General features: G+C 37.2%; 1 long non-coding RNA gene across 1 annotated transcript in view; it reads right to left on the reverse strand.

Annotated features, from left to right (window-relative positions):
• The window catches only part of LOC103918764, a 66,985-nt gene that overhangs the window by 29,868 nt on the left and 21,695 nt on the right, over positions 1-15,422 (reverse strand). The window contains exon 2 of the long non-coding RNA XR_663712.1: positions 5,372-5,485. This is a non-coding gene — a long non-coding RNA (uncharacterized LOC103918764). The remainder of the gene's footprint in view (positions 1-5,371; positions 5,486-15,422) is intronic.

Genomic DNA, 15,422 nt, shown 5'->3' on the forward strand with positions numbered 1-15,422 from the left:
GGGGAAAATGCAAGATGTTTTAAAGAAATATATTCTTAAATGGACTTTTTCTGGGAAGGCCTTTTGCATGAGGAGAAGAAAAAAGACCCCTTGCTGTCCCAGAATGGTTGATAGCCTGGTGTTTCTGGTGTACCTCCGGAATGTCAGAGCTCTGTTGTTGTTGGAGAAGGGCCTGGAAACCTGGGTTTCCAATGCCCTATGTGAAAGTCTTAATGATCAGACTACTATCTATCTGGAAAGTGCTCATGCTGCCTAGTTTTTCTGCTCCTCTTTCCTTTGCTATGACCTCCTTTCCCCAAAAGAAAATTAAAATAATTTAGACATACCTCTCTGTAGTCTAACACAGAATAACAAATTTCAAAATCTCTTTATCTCTCTGAGAAAGAGATAGTCTTTCTCAGTAATGCATAGATCCATTGTTTATGTTGCCTAGTAAAGAAAAACCTATAATAATGATATAGAGTTTGCCCTTAGCAATGAAGTGAAACAACTGTACATGTATGGCAAGAAAGGCGCTGTGGCTGAAGAGCTCTGTTTGGAGCAATGGAAAATTCTTGCCTTTATTCCGCTGAGTCTTGCAAAGAAGCATCTTGCTGTCTGCGTGCTTGTATATGTACTTAATATTTTGCTTTATTTACACATAGTGAAAACTAGAACTAATGTTGACAATGTGAGAGCTGCTTTAAAAAATACAAAACAGAAAAAAACAGCTGTGAGGAAAAATTCCTGTTCGTAAAGCCAAAATGACTCTTTATGGAAGAATAAAAAATAATCAATCTAATGTATCTGAATCCCTCTCTTCCATTCATACAAATACATGCAAAACTTTAGCTTAATTTTATTGTCAACTATTACAGCATCTCTTCTGAAGTACAAATTCTAACCAAACTCAGTAAAATGTCTTTCAAAGTTCAGCATGCATGCTAAGATATTACAGAATTTTTTTTATGTACTTGAACACAGGTATGTCTGATTTTCTTTAAAGCTTCTATCAGTTGGGGGAAAAAAGGTGATGGTTGGATCATGCTCCCATAGGATGCACCTCTTTTTTACTACTTAATGTTTTAACGTTCATCACTTAAATGTGTTTTTGGGTGTGCTTCTGAATCATTACTTTGCAAAAAGAAACAGATATTGCCATCCATCTCCAGATGGGTTTCCACCATGTTTAAAGATTGGTGCTTTTCTCCTTTATTCTTTAGAAAAGAACACTTCTAATTAGATTCTGCTTTCCAGATAAGCTGCTCTTCATTTTTAATTCAGGGGAACAAGAGGAGGTAGCATTGGGGTATATTTGATCTCTTTGAAATATTTCAGTCTGTCTTTAAAAACTCACAGCACTGTAGCTTTCTCTTGAAAGGCTTCTGTGACATTCAGATGTTTGTTGGCTGGACTTGAAAGTATGCTTTGGATACTGTTTAGAAAAATCTAGTGCCCCATAAGTGCAATACACAATAAAAGGAAGTAATGCTCAAGAACTATTGTGTGTAGATTGCTGCAAACTGCTTTTCTCTTAAAGCTTGCAGCTTGCTGGCCTGGAGAAAAGGTTGTTTCTACATTTTTTTTTTCCAGTTATCTATGTGAAATTCTTCACTTCAGGTCCTTTTTGGTTTTGCTTTGACCTGTTTTTACAGTTTTTACTGCTGCCTGTTTAACACGTGTGCAGTGAACAGCTGCACTACTGAGTTCCTGCAGATGTTGTGAGCCAGTATGACTTTTATAACCGCCTCTATGATGTTCAGTCATGGAAGCCTTGATTTAGGAAAAAGAAATCATATGCAGTCATGGATGTCTTCAAATGTCCTGACCTAGACCTAGAAAAAAACTATGGTATTTTCTGGCACTCTCTGTACTGAGCTGTCTCGGATGGTTTTCTTCTGCGGCTCTTAAACACATCAGATAAAGTTTGGAGCCATCCAGTAATTGCATGTTCCAAGTTCCTTTTCCTATCTACAGCAATCCTGTTAATGTTACTTCTTTTAAAGCTCTTTGTTAGTAAATATCATCAGATAAAAGGCTATGTACTCTGGATTTCTGCTCTGTAAAAGTCCATTAAATAAACACAGTATTACCAGCTGACTGACTTCTGAGCTTAGTTTTACTGAGGGTTTTAGTGGGCTGTTAACTACAGGTATGGCTTTTTTGACTTCCTGATTTTGGGGGGGAATCTTGCTTATCAGATCACCTCTGTTTTCCTGATTCCTTCATGTATGAACTTGCCCTAGAGGAGAGCCATCTCTAACTATATTTTCTTTTTTATGAATTCAAAATACCTATTAATCTGAAAATAATTTTAGAAAGTGTATTCCACTGTTGAAACAGTGGCCGTGACACTACTATTTTGTATCTGTACTTTCGTGTAAGAATTTCATATATTTAAAATTCATAATTGAGTTTCTTTTCAAGATAAATTTCAGAAAGACAAACCTCAAACAGACCTGTATCAGTGTGCTTATCTGGGAACTAAGTCGGACGTTAGGGCTATATCATAGTGTGTGTCTGGAGGGGGGAGTTACACCATAGTGGCAATCTTTCACATGGGTGCACTACGCAGTTGTTTGCAGGACTTAATATCTTACTTTGTATAGGCTTCAGCTGGGTTTAATGTTCTCCTTGCGCTGGAAAAATAAAGTTTTCTGGCGTGTCCTAGACCTCTTTCTTGTTTCTCCCATCTCTACAATCAAATCACTGTATTATAGGTATATATGCGGGACTTTTTTTTTCTTTTTATGGCAGTTGCTAAATAATGTTACGGTAGTTGCTAAATAATGCTGCCAAGTTTGTCGAGTCAGAAATGTAATTGATGCTCTACACAACACTTTTTAGAGACTAAGATTGAAAGGGAAATAAACAACAAAATCAGCACTGCTGGTCAAGAGTTGCAATGAGGTGCTTTCCAGGAGAAAGAATAGTAACAGTAAAGCCAGGACTCGTTAGTCCTATTCTCTGTGCTGGTGCACAGCATTGTCTTTTTGTCCCTTCCTTATGCCCCGCCAAAAAACCTTGACTGCAGGCCCCTCCAGTTTTGGGGGAATTAGAAATATAAAGATTTAATCTTTACGCTTTAAAAGTTATTTTCTACCTCTTTTCCTTGCTTAAGATAGAATGGAAACCATAAAGTAATGGTAAATGTCAACTAACTGTGAGACTTTAAAGAACCAGCAGCTGGCTTCTGCTTATGAAGCAGAGAAACTGCGTGGGAGGAGATGTAAAGAACCTCCTCAAATACCCACTCTAAGGGATTGAGGGGGGGGGGGGGGGTGGGGGGGACGGACATGACTGTACTGAACATGGGTTTTAACCTTTAGAATTCTTTTGCTGTTCTCATATTCTTAGACTTGTATGAAAATGCAAAATGGCAATAGATTTGTTTCATGTAAAGGCATCAGACAAAGGCCCCATGCCACCTAAAGTTAATTTCTGATAAGAAAAGGCACTTAATTTGCCTGTATCAATTTTGTCTGTTAAAGATTCATTGTATGAATCTCAAACATTTTTGAAATGTATTTAATGAATAATTGTTTGCAGAGGGCTTGAGTGTGCCTCAAATCAGATGCAATGTTTCAATGCAGCAACATTATTAACAACATCATTAGAGTAGTACTGAAATGGCAGCACTTAAAAAATGCCTCTACCACAAATCTGAAATGATGGGCTTGTTTTGAGTACAAATAAATGTATGAAACATGAAAAACATGTTCATTCATGATGCATAAACTGAGATCAAAAATACTCCACAGGTTTATGCTAATATAAATTGAGACAAATTCTAGGTTGGCAACGCTGTTTGACCTAAAAACTCTAAGCAAGGCAACTAATGTTTCTTCTACTTCTAATAGGAAGTCCATACCTGCTGTTGAAGAAAGACAAAGGGTTATTTTTGAGTGGGTTTGTTGGTTTTTAATTAACTTATTTTTGCAATAATTCATAGAACTTTCATCGCTTTCTGATATGGAAAACAATATACAGCCTCATTAGTTCATGGCACAGTGATTTTTAACTTATTTTAAAAAGATTCAGGGCAAACAGGCTAGAAACTGAAGAAAGAGAAGTTTTTTTCTGAAAATAGTCAATTATAAGACACTTAACCAATGTATCTAAAAAACGTGGTGGCAATCTGTCTGGTTTTTAATCAGAGAACTTTCTGTACCTAGATGCCGATTTTACTGGGCAGATGAAACTGCTCTCAAGGAATGGTAAATATTGCTCAGTATGGGAAGATTGTTTTTACATGTTTGACGAACAACTCTTATACGGAAAAAAAAAGAGTAGAACTGCAACTGTGTTATTTCACCTGCTCTTCTTTTAGAAGTGTCCTTTCTTGTTTGCTGACAACTCCCACTATGGAGCACTTGTCCATGATCCTGGGAATTACTATTAACTCCCCAAGACGGGGGTGGGAAATTAGAACTGGTGATGAAGGGCTGGAAGGGTACCAGCTGGAGGATATTTGTGACAGATAAGAATAACAGGAAGAGACAGAGAAAAGAAATGGTCAGCACTTTTGGCTTTTTAAAAGTGGGGTGCAGATGACTTGCTGTTATGTTTTTGCAATGCCTTGTTTCCAGACTACTGGCTTAGTCAGCCACATCTTTAATTTGCCTCGTATATAACAGCTGCTTCTGCTGCTACCACAGAAAGAGAAATTATAGTTTCCAAGCCTTCATTTCATCCCTCTTACCTATAATCCTCAAGTTCCAGTCTGTCTGACCACTTGACTAGGCTTTTTTAATTAGCAGATCTTTTTGGGGGCCCTTAAATATGTTTTGCATATACAGAAACACTAAACAGCCTTGGAAACTCTTGATGAGATGAAAAACATCCTGCTGGGGATATAAAATGGCACATAATGCCTAGAATAATGATTTCCATAATTGAGATTTTCATGTGTTGTATTAGAAGGCCTCATTTACCTGGGGTCCTGTTCTTATGAAAGGAAAAGAAGAAAATGTTTAACCATTTAAAAAACTTATCTGTTTAATTCAGTGTCTACCCTGTTTTATTGATTCCTCTGGAGAAGGCTTATGGGTTTGACACAAAATACACAAAAAGCCCAAGTTGAAAACTAGCATTCAAATATTTCTGTGCAATCTGTGGTTCGGATGTACTTACTTGATTTGCCCAGATGAGGCAGGTGGAGTTTCATAATAATCTTTTCCTTGTACCCGAGACCACTATGCTGCCTGATCATTTGGCTGAGGTGGCACATTGTTAATGAAGTGCTAATAAACAACATAATTTGGGAAGGTACACTCTTCTGTAGAAGGTAATAGCTCTCACTGCTGCAAGTATCTTAATGTAATCAAAGAAAACAGCTTGTTTTAATCATTTACTAATTGTATGGCACAACCAACCAATCTCTGGGATGTACCTTGGAGACCCGGTAACATATTTCATCGACTTCTGGGGAATCGACACAGATGATGTTGGTCAAATTGCCCTCAGTTCACTTCATTTGCTGGTCTGCAGCTCTGTGGTGATTTGTCTAGAAGACAAAGAAATAAAAGATTTTGTGTGATAGCTTAGGATATGCTCAACAGGTCAGCCGATAATTGGTCTTGACATTACCCGAGGAAAAATCGCTAGTGTCACTATAAAGGTCTGAGTGTTTTTGTACTAATTATTTGGATTTTCAGGTAAAATATATTGTGCTTAAAGTTTAGCTCTGAGTGAAATTAGATTACTCAGAATATTAAACTGAGACACAATACTTTGAATAAACCTTATATTTTAAATAATTTAAATATCATAAATACATAGTTCTATGGTATTTTGTTTCGTGCTGTTCTGGTTTGCTCTTCTTGTGAGATTATTCAGACATATAAAACAATAAAAATTTGCCAGAAAATGAGCTCTGGGTTTATTTTTCAGTGCTGCAGACAAGTGGTGATAAGATCCTTCTCTGAAAACTCAAATATTAAACCTGTGTGCATCAGTCTTTTTCTGTAGTGTAGCTTTGAATTAATTTTCTGTCGTAAAGAAAAATAATCCCACTTAAATACTCCAATACAGGTCTAGGTAATAGTCTGATTTTTATTGGTACCATGCACCAATCCTGATGAAATCTGCAAAAATCCTGCAGTTTTTCAGTAGCTCTGAAAATCATTCCATCCTTAGCCTGCAATGTTCAAAGGCACCCAAAGAACTACATAAATGACTATCCCTTGTCCCTGAAGTGCAGTAGGTTAGGTGATGGGATTCCCAAAGCATTCTAAATTCTTGGCATTCAGGATTGAAAATGCCAGGGCTCAAGTAACAAATATTTGAGTTGCTTGTTAAAGCCACTTCATTAAACTGGACTCATCTGAATAAGTCAGTATCAAGTAAGTATGGTATATTAAATCTAAAAAGAAATATTTTTAAATCTATACTTTTCAGTGGTCTAATGATTACTTTTTGAAGAGCTTGTGGTATGCAAAATGCTGTAATTTATACAGCATATGCTTAAAAAGACTGGTCCTGTAGTATTAACCTTCATGCAGTTTCATGGAAGACATTTTGAGAATTTCAGATCCATCTTGTTCAGCTACACCTTCTCCATTACGATTAACGGAGGAACATGCAAGTTTGAACTTTTTGAATAGCTTTGAAAAATCACACATTTGTTATTTGTCTATTTTATAGGACATGAAAAAACCCCTGCCACCCCTCAGGGAATTAAAGCACAGTGCTTTAATTACATAATGTCCATTAATGCTAATAAATTTTATGCTAAAGACATATGCTGTACCAGTGCCAACTAAAACATAAGTCTCCTTCCTTTTCAAACCCTGTGCCACGTATTGCCTGGACGTGCGGTCATTAAAATGAACTTGGTTGCAACGACAGGCATTAGACAAAGATGCAAGATTTCATTTTGACTTTCAACAGCTTTTATAGGTTGAAATAATTCTAGGATTTGATCTTCAAGTAATCTTTAAAAGCATTCAAGTAAGAACAGTGTTAACTAAGTGAGGGAACAGGTCACTATACATGTGAAATCAAGTGATAATATTTTTCAACTGCTGCAGTGTTCTATAATCTGATATGACTTGAGTTTTCTCTCAAAAGATTCCTTTGTAACGTTAGTCTGAAGAATGAGTTTACCAGCTGTATAAGAAAAAGCATGTTTGTAACTTTATTCCCAAATCTTATTTCATTCTCTGCTCTGTATCTCTCACCTAGTCAATAACTTCAGCCCTTTTTTCTTTTTTCTTTTCTTTTTTTTTTTTTTTAAATATAACTGATGCGTTAGTAGTCCTTCCAGAGTTTGACTCCAGAACTAAGTCTTCTCTTGCAGTATTTCTGGAAATCGGGCAACCGAATCATTCTTGATCTGTGTGTTAAAGTGCAGCAGTTCTACTCTCTATAGGTGGAGTACAGGAGGAGGTTGGGATCCACTTTATGAGAATTTGAAGGAAAAACAAAACTATCAGTAAGAGGATCAAACTGGTAGATGCAGACGTTTTTCACATCTCTGTAGTGAGCCAACATTTAGTATCTTTTTGTGCTAACGAAATGGAAATGTGACGGTGGTTTGGTCTGGTTAAGAATGGAGACCAAATGGGAATAGCTGTGCATGAGGAGGATGGCATTTTATCAGAGCAGATGAGAGGATTTTGTGGCAGCAGGAACATGAGATGAGGAGGGGCTGAGTGATGGTGGGATGGTAAAATGCATAAAATGGAACAAAAAGCATTTAGATACTGTCTGGCTGTGAAGACTTAGAAAATGCGTGGACTTAGCAAGTGGGAGGATAAGTGGGATCAGCCAAAGGGATGTGAAGAAATTTAGTGAAAAATAAATTTAATGAAAAATAAATGAAACTTGCAACTGAATGTGTAATGTTCAAGGTTTGTTCTTGTGTTGCCTGTCCTTCACCTCAGATGGAATAAGGAGAATAGGGTTGTTTCTCAGCACAATCTTTGTTTTTTCATATATTGTTCTTGACTATCCCAATCCCTGTATAATGATCAGTGTTGATGTCCTGAAGTGGTTGTATTAGTTAGTCAGAGGATTACCAGCCCTTTCTTTCTTAAGCCTATCATCAGAGCAGTCTTCAGGAGCAGACAGAAGGGAAGAGCGAGGGCTGTGAGGCAGCACGTGGGTTCAGTGTGAGAACTGTGCCACATCCTCGCGGCCTGGGTCTGGGTGGGCAGGGGGGGATGCCACGGTGCGTGGCTGGGCCGAAGGGAGGGGGAGCGCGGGGCTGAGGAGAGGGTAGAGAGCTGGGTTTGCTGCCTGCCGCGCTCTCTGCAGGGCAGGGGGCCCCTGGGAGTCCTCTTGTAGAGAGCTCTCAGCAGTTGTATTTTATCCTCAATCGCAAACCTGTCAATTCAGGGCATTAATCACATTTTTAGTATTTTCATTACGTAATGTTTTCTATGTTCTCTTTATGCTACACTAGTGTTTCTGCTGAAAGGCTGTAAGACTTCGGCTGAATTTGGGTGGCTCTGCCACCAGATATGTAGAAGCAGCCTCACATAAAAGAAAAAAGGGCTATTATAAACAGAGAGTTTCTAAGAATGCTACATGTCGATGAGCAGTAATTATCAGAGCTGGGAGCATTTTGAAAACCTTACTGATGACTAAGCCTCCATTTTACACCTCTACTTCCCAAATTCCCGGTCTGGTGGGAGCTCATGTTATTTTTAACAGTAGCTACTTTTGTTACTGAGTCCTAATGGATTGGAACCACACTTAAAATAATTGATAGTTTTTAATCTTATATGCTGTTGTTGTAAATATCCTTTCTTTAAAAAATTAGTGAGAAACTTGAATTGTCCCAAATCTTCCCACCATCAGTTGCACTTTTCCCCAACTTTCTGACTAGTTTCAAAGAGAAATAATGTTCTTGCTTTTTCTTCTGCTCTGCTTGCCTGCGTTCACCTCGCTGCTGATCTCCCTGCTCACAGGCAGACCTGTTCCAGCTCGGTGATGAGTGCCAGTCATGATAGCGTAACAAGCCAAAAGTAGTAAACTTATTCTGAAAAGCTTGCAAACTTGGAAGTGCTTAGGTGCCAGGGTTTTAAACTCATTGCAACTTTATTAATGACACCCTGGGGGAAGAATCTTTTAATAGTAAACACATTCAAACAGATTTGAGCTAAAAAAGCTGGATTTACTTTGTTTTGGTTGCATGTGTACTACTGCATTATTAGGAGATGATTTAGAGCAACAGCGGTGAACTCTTAGCTTGGATCGTGCTGAACTGAAGGTTCTCCATGACTGAAAATATTTTTCCAGCTTTATGGGAGCTTCCCCCCTCCCACCCCCTGTGTAGCACTTTGCAGTTTAAAAAAAGCTGTGTTAAACAGCATTTGTTGAGCTTACTGAATAATCAAATATGATTTCATTTTTTTCTTGAAACATTCGTTCCTGCTCTGCTTTTGAAACAACACACGTGCCAGTGTGCTATTCTTCTCCCTGGTAGTTTCTACATGAAATCTATTTTCCCTGAGAAAATGGAATCTTTGTGTCTTTGTCTCCTCACTAGCTTTCAGGCATGTTTTGGCAGGAGCTCCGACTGTCGAGGCACTGGAGAGGAGGGGCCTTGCACTCATTTGTCAGCTTTTCTTGCATCTGTAATTTTTGTCCACTCAGCAGTACTGGAGGGGCTTAGAAAAGGGGGAGAGCTTGTAGCTGTTGAAAGTCAAACTCTTGAAATAATTGCTGGACTGTAACAGTTTGGGAAAGGTGTGTGTGGGGGGAGAAACTACAAATATTTCAGCTAAAAACAGCTTTAGGTTTAAGGTTTTAGCAGCTTTCCATTTCATGTAATTGCATGCCTTTCCCCCATATATCTGTACAGGCAACAGTACTGTGTTTATAGACTTGTTTATTGCATGTTGATAAACTGGCTTTTTTTAACGGTGATGAAAATTATTTCACCGGTGTTCAAGACCTGGTTGTTTCCAACCAATAGCTTAATTTAAAACATTTAAAGTCTTCTCTAACTTTTGTTCTAATCCTCCGCTGCAATCTTCCTTTGCAAGCCATGCGCTTTCATCTCATTGTGTAATGTAACCAAACAGAAATCAGTTAATTTTTTTTTTTTATTAGAAGACAGATCCCTTCATACTAAAGAAAGCATTTTTCCTCTTCGGCTTTTTATGGAATATTAATGTTGATCTCTCCTCCTTGTTTCAGTAGGCTATTTAAGCTCAGGGCTCATACTGTGAGCTGTTAATTAATCAGTGTGACAGATGAAGAAAGTATCCAACTATGAAAGAAAACCTTACTTCAGTGACTAACAATAAGGATGTGAGCCCGAGTGATTTAAAGGATTTTTTTGGTGAATGTGTGATAAGGAGTCTTAAGCTGTTTGAGGTAACGATGGTTTTTTCCACTCAGTTTGTGTCTCTGCACAAACATTAAAGGGTTCGTCAATATTTTGTCTTGAAAGTCTAGACAGGAGTTAAAAGAGCCTCTCCTACAGTTTGAAGAGATCCTGTTTCCCATAATTAATAACAGGAAGCAAGTAAATAAGGCTTTACTGACAAATGAAACTGCAACAGTAACGTGTACCCAGAAACATTAGCTCCTAGCTGAGAAATGTAGCTGAGGTCTGTTGGTTTTAGTGTACAGGAAAAGATTTTTGTGGAAGCGCATTACAGCTTTGCTCAAGTCTAATTCAGTTATGTGATAGCAGGCTAAAAGTCCAAAAGTAACGATAATGCATTTTAATTATTGAGAGTGATTCTTGACCTTTGTTTACATCTGTGTTACAGTCCAAGAACTCTTCCCTGTCATTATTTGAAACTCTTTGAACTCAAAAGGAGATTTTCATGTTTATTTAAAAGCTACCAGAAGGCATTTCAGACATTTCCTGGAACAAACTGTATATATGTATTTTAGGAAGATAAGAAATGAAAGGAAACTGGAGGAAAAGCTTTTAATTTTCTTCCTTTTTGAAGACTGTATTTTCCCTTCAAAGATACCTTTTCAGAAAGTAGTTGGAAACCCTTCCCTCCCCCTCCCCAATTCCTCCTGTTAAAATCAGTTAAACAACAAAAGGGGAGTTAGATCCTCATCTCTTCTGTACCAGTGTAAAACCAGAACAGTGCTATTTATCTCACTGAGCTGTTAAGGTCATTTCAGTAACTCCACATTGCAATGACAAAAATTCAGTCTTGCCCTTGTCTGCCATACTTATGACTGACTTTGGGTTTTGGATTACGCTGGGGGGGGGGAGGAAAAGGAGGAGGTTTCTCTGTGTGTGGTTGGGGGGACGGTTGTTTTTCTAGGGAGCAGCAATGACTGAATGTAATATTCAGAAGCACTGGAAAGCGCATTTAACTCTGTGTTTGTGCTGGACCTTAAGTCTGAGCTTGTTAAATTATGGGTTCATCGTCTGGCATGTTGACTATATGATACAACTGTGTCATACAGACTGTATGTCATCTTAGTGCTGACCTTGAAAAGAGAAGAAAAGTGAATTTGTTTCACTGATTCTTAGATACACTAGACAGTAAATTCCTACTTTGGCTATTTAATTTACAGCTAACTACTAGAATTATTTTTTTTCCTGTAGAAAGCCCAACAGTTCATCTACTAAAAATGACAAGATAGGCCAAAATAAGCCTGTTTGTAGAGCTAATGTTTTTCCTTTTCTGTACGTTTTAGAAGATTAACAGCCGTTGCTGTACAGGAGCATGGCGATGAATACTAAATAGTCCGTCCATAAGGCATTTTGGAAGGAATTCAGTAAATTCAAAGATGATATCCCAACATTGTATCCCATAACTTTATTTTTTCCACTGACTGTAGCTGATACTATGAAAGCAACAGACTATATCCAAAGAGAAGACACGGTATTTACAATACCTGGTCAGGTTAAAACATTTACTGGCAATATTCTTTTATTGTTGACTCATTAAATGAGAGATTTGAGCACACATACCTAACTTTAAGCATAGGCTTTTTTCATTCAACTGAACGAGATTATATATTTCCATAGTTCATAACTGAACTTCTGTTATTTTCTAAATGCATTTCCCTCCCCTGCTAAGTACTGAGTTCTGTCACCTTGAATCATACATGCCAGTATCCAGCTAGACTTACAGCTTTTAAGTGAGACATCTTATGGAATATGGTGCTACTTGACACAAGTGCTTGGGTTCTTACTGCAAATAGATATCTCAGATGTCACTTCAAATGACTATTGTAATAAGAAAAAGTAAAAAAGACACATGTTGAAGGTGCGCTTTCAGGGTAACTATAAGGTATTATGTCAAGTTTTTTCCCTAGCTCAGAACTGTAATAACTAGTCAGTTCCTGAGGGAAGTTTATTGTGGACAAGGTGCATTTTCTTTACCACAAAAAAAATTCATGTTACACAGCAAAGCTTTGAAGAAAATTGTGTGAATTTTTCATTTATTTGGGACCTTTGAAGATCAGGTGTTTATATGCTGCACATAATAGATCTAGGATTAGAAATTTCTCTAAATAAAAAGAAAACAATATACAAGCCTTTTTAATAAACAATTTGAGTATCTTCAATTGCACATCCCAGAGAGAATTTTCATGTCAAGCCTAATATTTGTATTCAGCTTTTGATGTGCATTTTGCATAACTAAGGAAGAAATTTTCATGTTTAGGGTGCTTCTTTTAGAAAGAAAGGTGATCCATCAGTGGACAGTTTGAATTCTTTGAATTGTCAGATTATACATTACTGGTGTTGTGAGCACCAGTACATGTAGATGGATTAAATACATATTTCAAAGAGATTAACAAGTACAGTAAATAGTAGAATAGTGTAAAACTTGGTTCCTGATATAGACCCAGTTTAATCTAAAAATGCTAATATGAAAAACTACAGTCCTAACAGGACTGGGTATTGGTAGCAGAATTCTGTTATATTAAACCTTATAGGTACATAGTTTCCAGGTGAAACTCTTGATAAGTAGCAGTTTCCAGGACATTATCTAGATTTCCTGCTTATTTTTTGTAGTATTGGAAGTATCTTCTTCTGCCTTTTTCCAAAAGGATGAAGGCTGTTTTTTTTATAGGGTATTATGCAAAGCCCGCTCTGTTAGTTGCAATGTTCAAAGTAACTGTAGGTACCCTGATTATATCACACCTTTTAACACAATATTTCTTTTTGTCCTCTAGGATTTTTAATTACTTTGAGCATATTTTCTTGGTGTTTGTGATCAGACCTGATGCATTCCTTCTCCAACTTTTTAAAATATTTTCGATTGTCTAATTTACTCACAGGTGAAGAGAAGCTTATTTCTGATTCAGCAGTAGGCTCCTTATAAGAAACCTAACTAGAAGAAAAGTGAAGGAAAATGCTTCACGTTCAACTTCAAATATTAAGGTTTCTAATTACATTCCAGATTATTATTTAAGTATTTGAAGGGTTTATTTTTATAGTGCTTCACATTAGGGTAGGAATTGTTTTGAAAATCTCTTTAATTCACAGAAGTTGGGAAGCTCTGTTTATTTCTTTTAAGCAGTAACCTAATTTTGGCACACAATTTAAAGAAGGTATTCCCATTCATCCTCTTTTTAAATGAAATAATGATTGTACAGGTGAAAATACTGTAAACTGCTGTGAATGTGTGAAAGTAGATGCATGCAGATGGATTATGACTTAAAGAATTTGCCTGAAATGTTACTTTTACCATGACTAATATTGGCCAGCTTTTGAAAAGTTCACCCTACTGTGTACAGGAGCTCTTCAGGCTGCCAGTAAGCAATGCAAAAGAAAAAATGTTCTGGGCTACCAGCAGGTAAAAACTATGGATTCCCAATAGGATATGTGAGCTCAGGCATTTAATTTTCAAAGGTGTTCACTTTAGAGATTCAATTAAAAAAAAAAAGGTTTAAACTTTTAGGTTTTTGTTTGTAAAATATGGAACAGAAGATACTTGCTAGCATTAAAAGATTTTAAAATATTATTTTCTGCAAAGTGGCAGACACTTATTTCAGCAGAAAAAGCTAGCTATAGGGTGGAGAAGGCTCCTGGCTCTCTGAAGTCTTTCTCTCTGTCATACAACCTAGAAGGGGTTGAGAAGGGAGGGGCAATGCCCTGGGAGTCCTCACTGTGCTCTCTCTACCATGACAGTCAGTAGTAGCATCAAAAGAAGAGAGAGAAATGCCAATACTCCAAATGCTGATCCTGGAAGGGAAGACTTTGCTTTACGTACAATGATAATTTAAAAACAAAAGCAAAATTTCTTGTGATACCCATTTCAACCATCAGAGACTCAAACTGACATGCACCACTGTCAATCAGAGGAGGAAGTAATAATGTGTAGTTAAGTAGTTGCATCTTTTTTTTTTGCAGCAGAGGAATAAGGGAATAAGTGCTGCTATTATTATTTCTTGATGTCCTAGTTTAAGCTCAGACTCATCAAATCTGCGTATGATGTTCTCACTCCTTTAAACACAGCTACCTGTATTTTTTGAAAAGCCAGGAGATGGTAATATGTTATGATGAAACTGGATTTTTGTTTGTTTACTTAAATGTTCTCATAAAGGAATTTTATAACTACATTGGGCTGCTTCTTTCCAGAATTATTATTTCTTCCAGGTAACCTAAATATAATGTGGCCAATTAAATAAGTGGATTTTTTTTTTTTATAGCAAAGCATCTAGGGAGTCAGAATAAAGGTCAGGATACTTTCTTCTTCCACTGCTTTTTTCCTGAATGGGGATAATTTTCCATTCTCACAAACAGCAAGTTTTATTCTTTTTTGTAAGCAGTCAGCACATTTTCTTTTTTTTTTTTTCTTTGAAAGTTCTCATCTTTTATTAGCTTGTATACTTGACATAGGTGTAGTGGAAGCCTTCATTTATGATACAGGAAAGGAGTTTTGTTAAATAAGAAAACCACAGACATTACACTTTATTTTTTTGCCAAGCTCTGTACAATACTTTTTGCTTGAGTAAAGTTAGTATAGGAAGTGGGACTGATATGGCGAACTTGTTTCATGAGTACATAAATCATACTATTCAACAAGAAATTTTTAATAAATAATTTTCTTCACAGTATGTTGAACAATATTTTGGTGCATGCAGTGAGTCTTGCTTTTGAGTAGTATGGTATATAATACCTTCATTTTACTAATTAAATTAGCATATATAGGCATTACCATGTAAATGCTCCATGCCTTCAAGTGAGGACACGAAATACTTTTCAGTGTTTCTCCATCTTAGAATCATAGAATCGTTTGGGTTGGAAGGGACCTTTAAAGGTCATCTAGTCCAACCCCCCTGCCGCGGGCAGGGACATCTTCAACTAGAGCAGGTTGCTCAGAGCCCCGTCCAACCTGACCTGGAATGTTTCCAGGGATGGGGCATCCACCACCTCTCTGGGCCACCTGGGCCAGCGTTTCACCACCCTCAGCATAAAAAATTCCTTCCTTATATCTAGTCTAAACCTACCCCCCTTTAGTTGAAAGCCATTCCCCCTTGTCCTGTCACAACAGGCCCTG

Source organism: Pygoscelis adeliae, unplaced genomic scaffold, assembly GCF_000699105.1.
Source record: "Pygoscelis adeliae isolate BGI_AS28 unplaced genomic scaffold, ASM69910v1 Scaffold256, whole genome shotgun sequence".
Classification (NCBI taxonomy): domain Eukaryota; kingdom Metazoa; phylum Chordata; class Aves; order Sphenisciformes; family Spheniscidae; genus Pygoscelis; species Pygoscelis adeliae.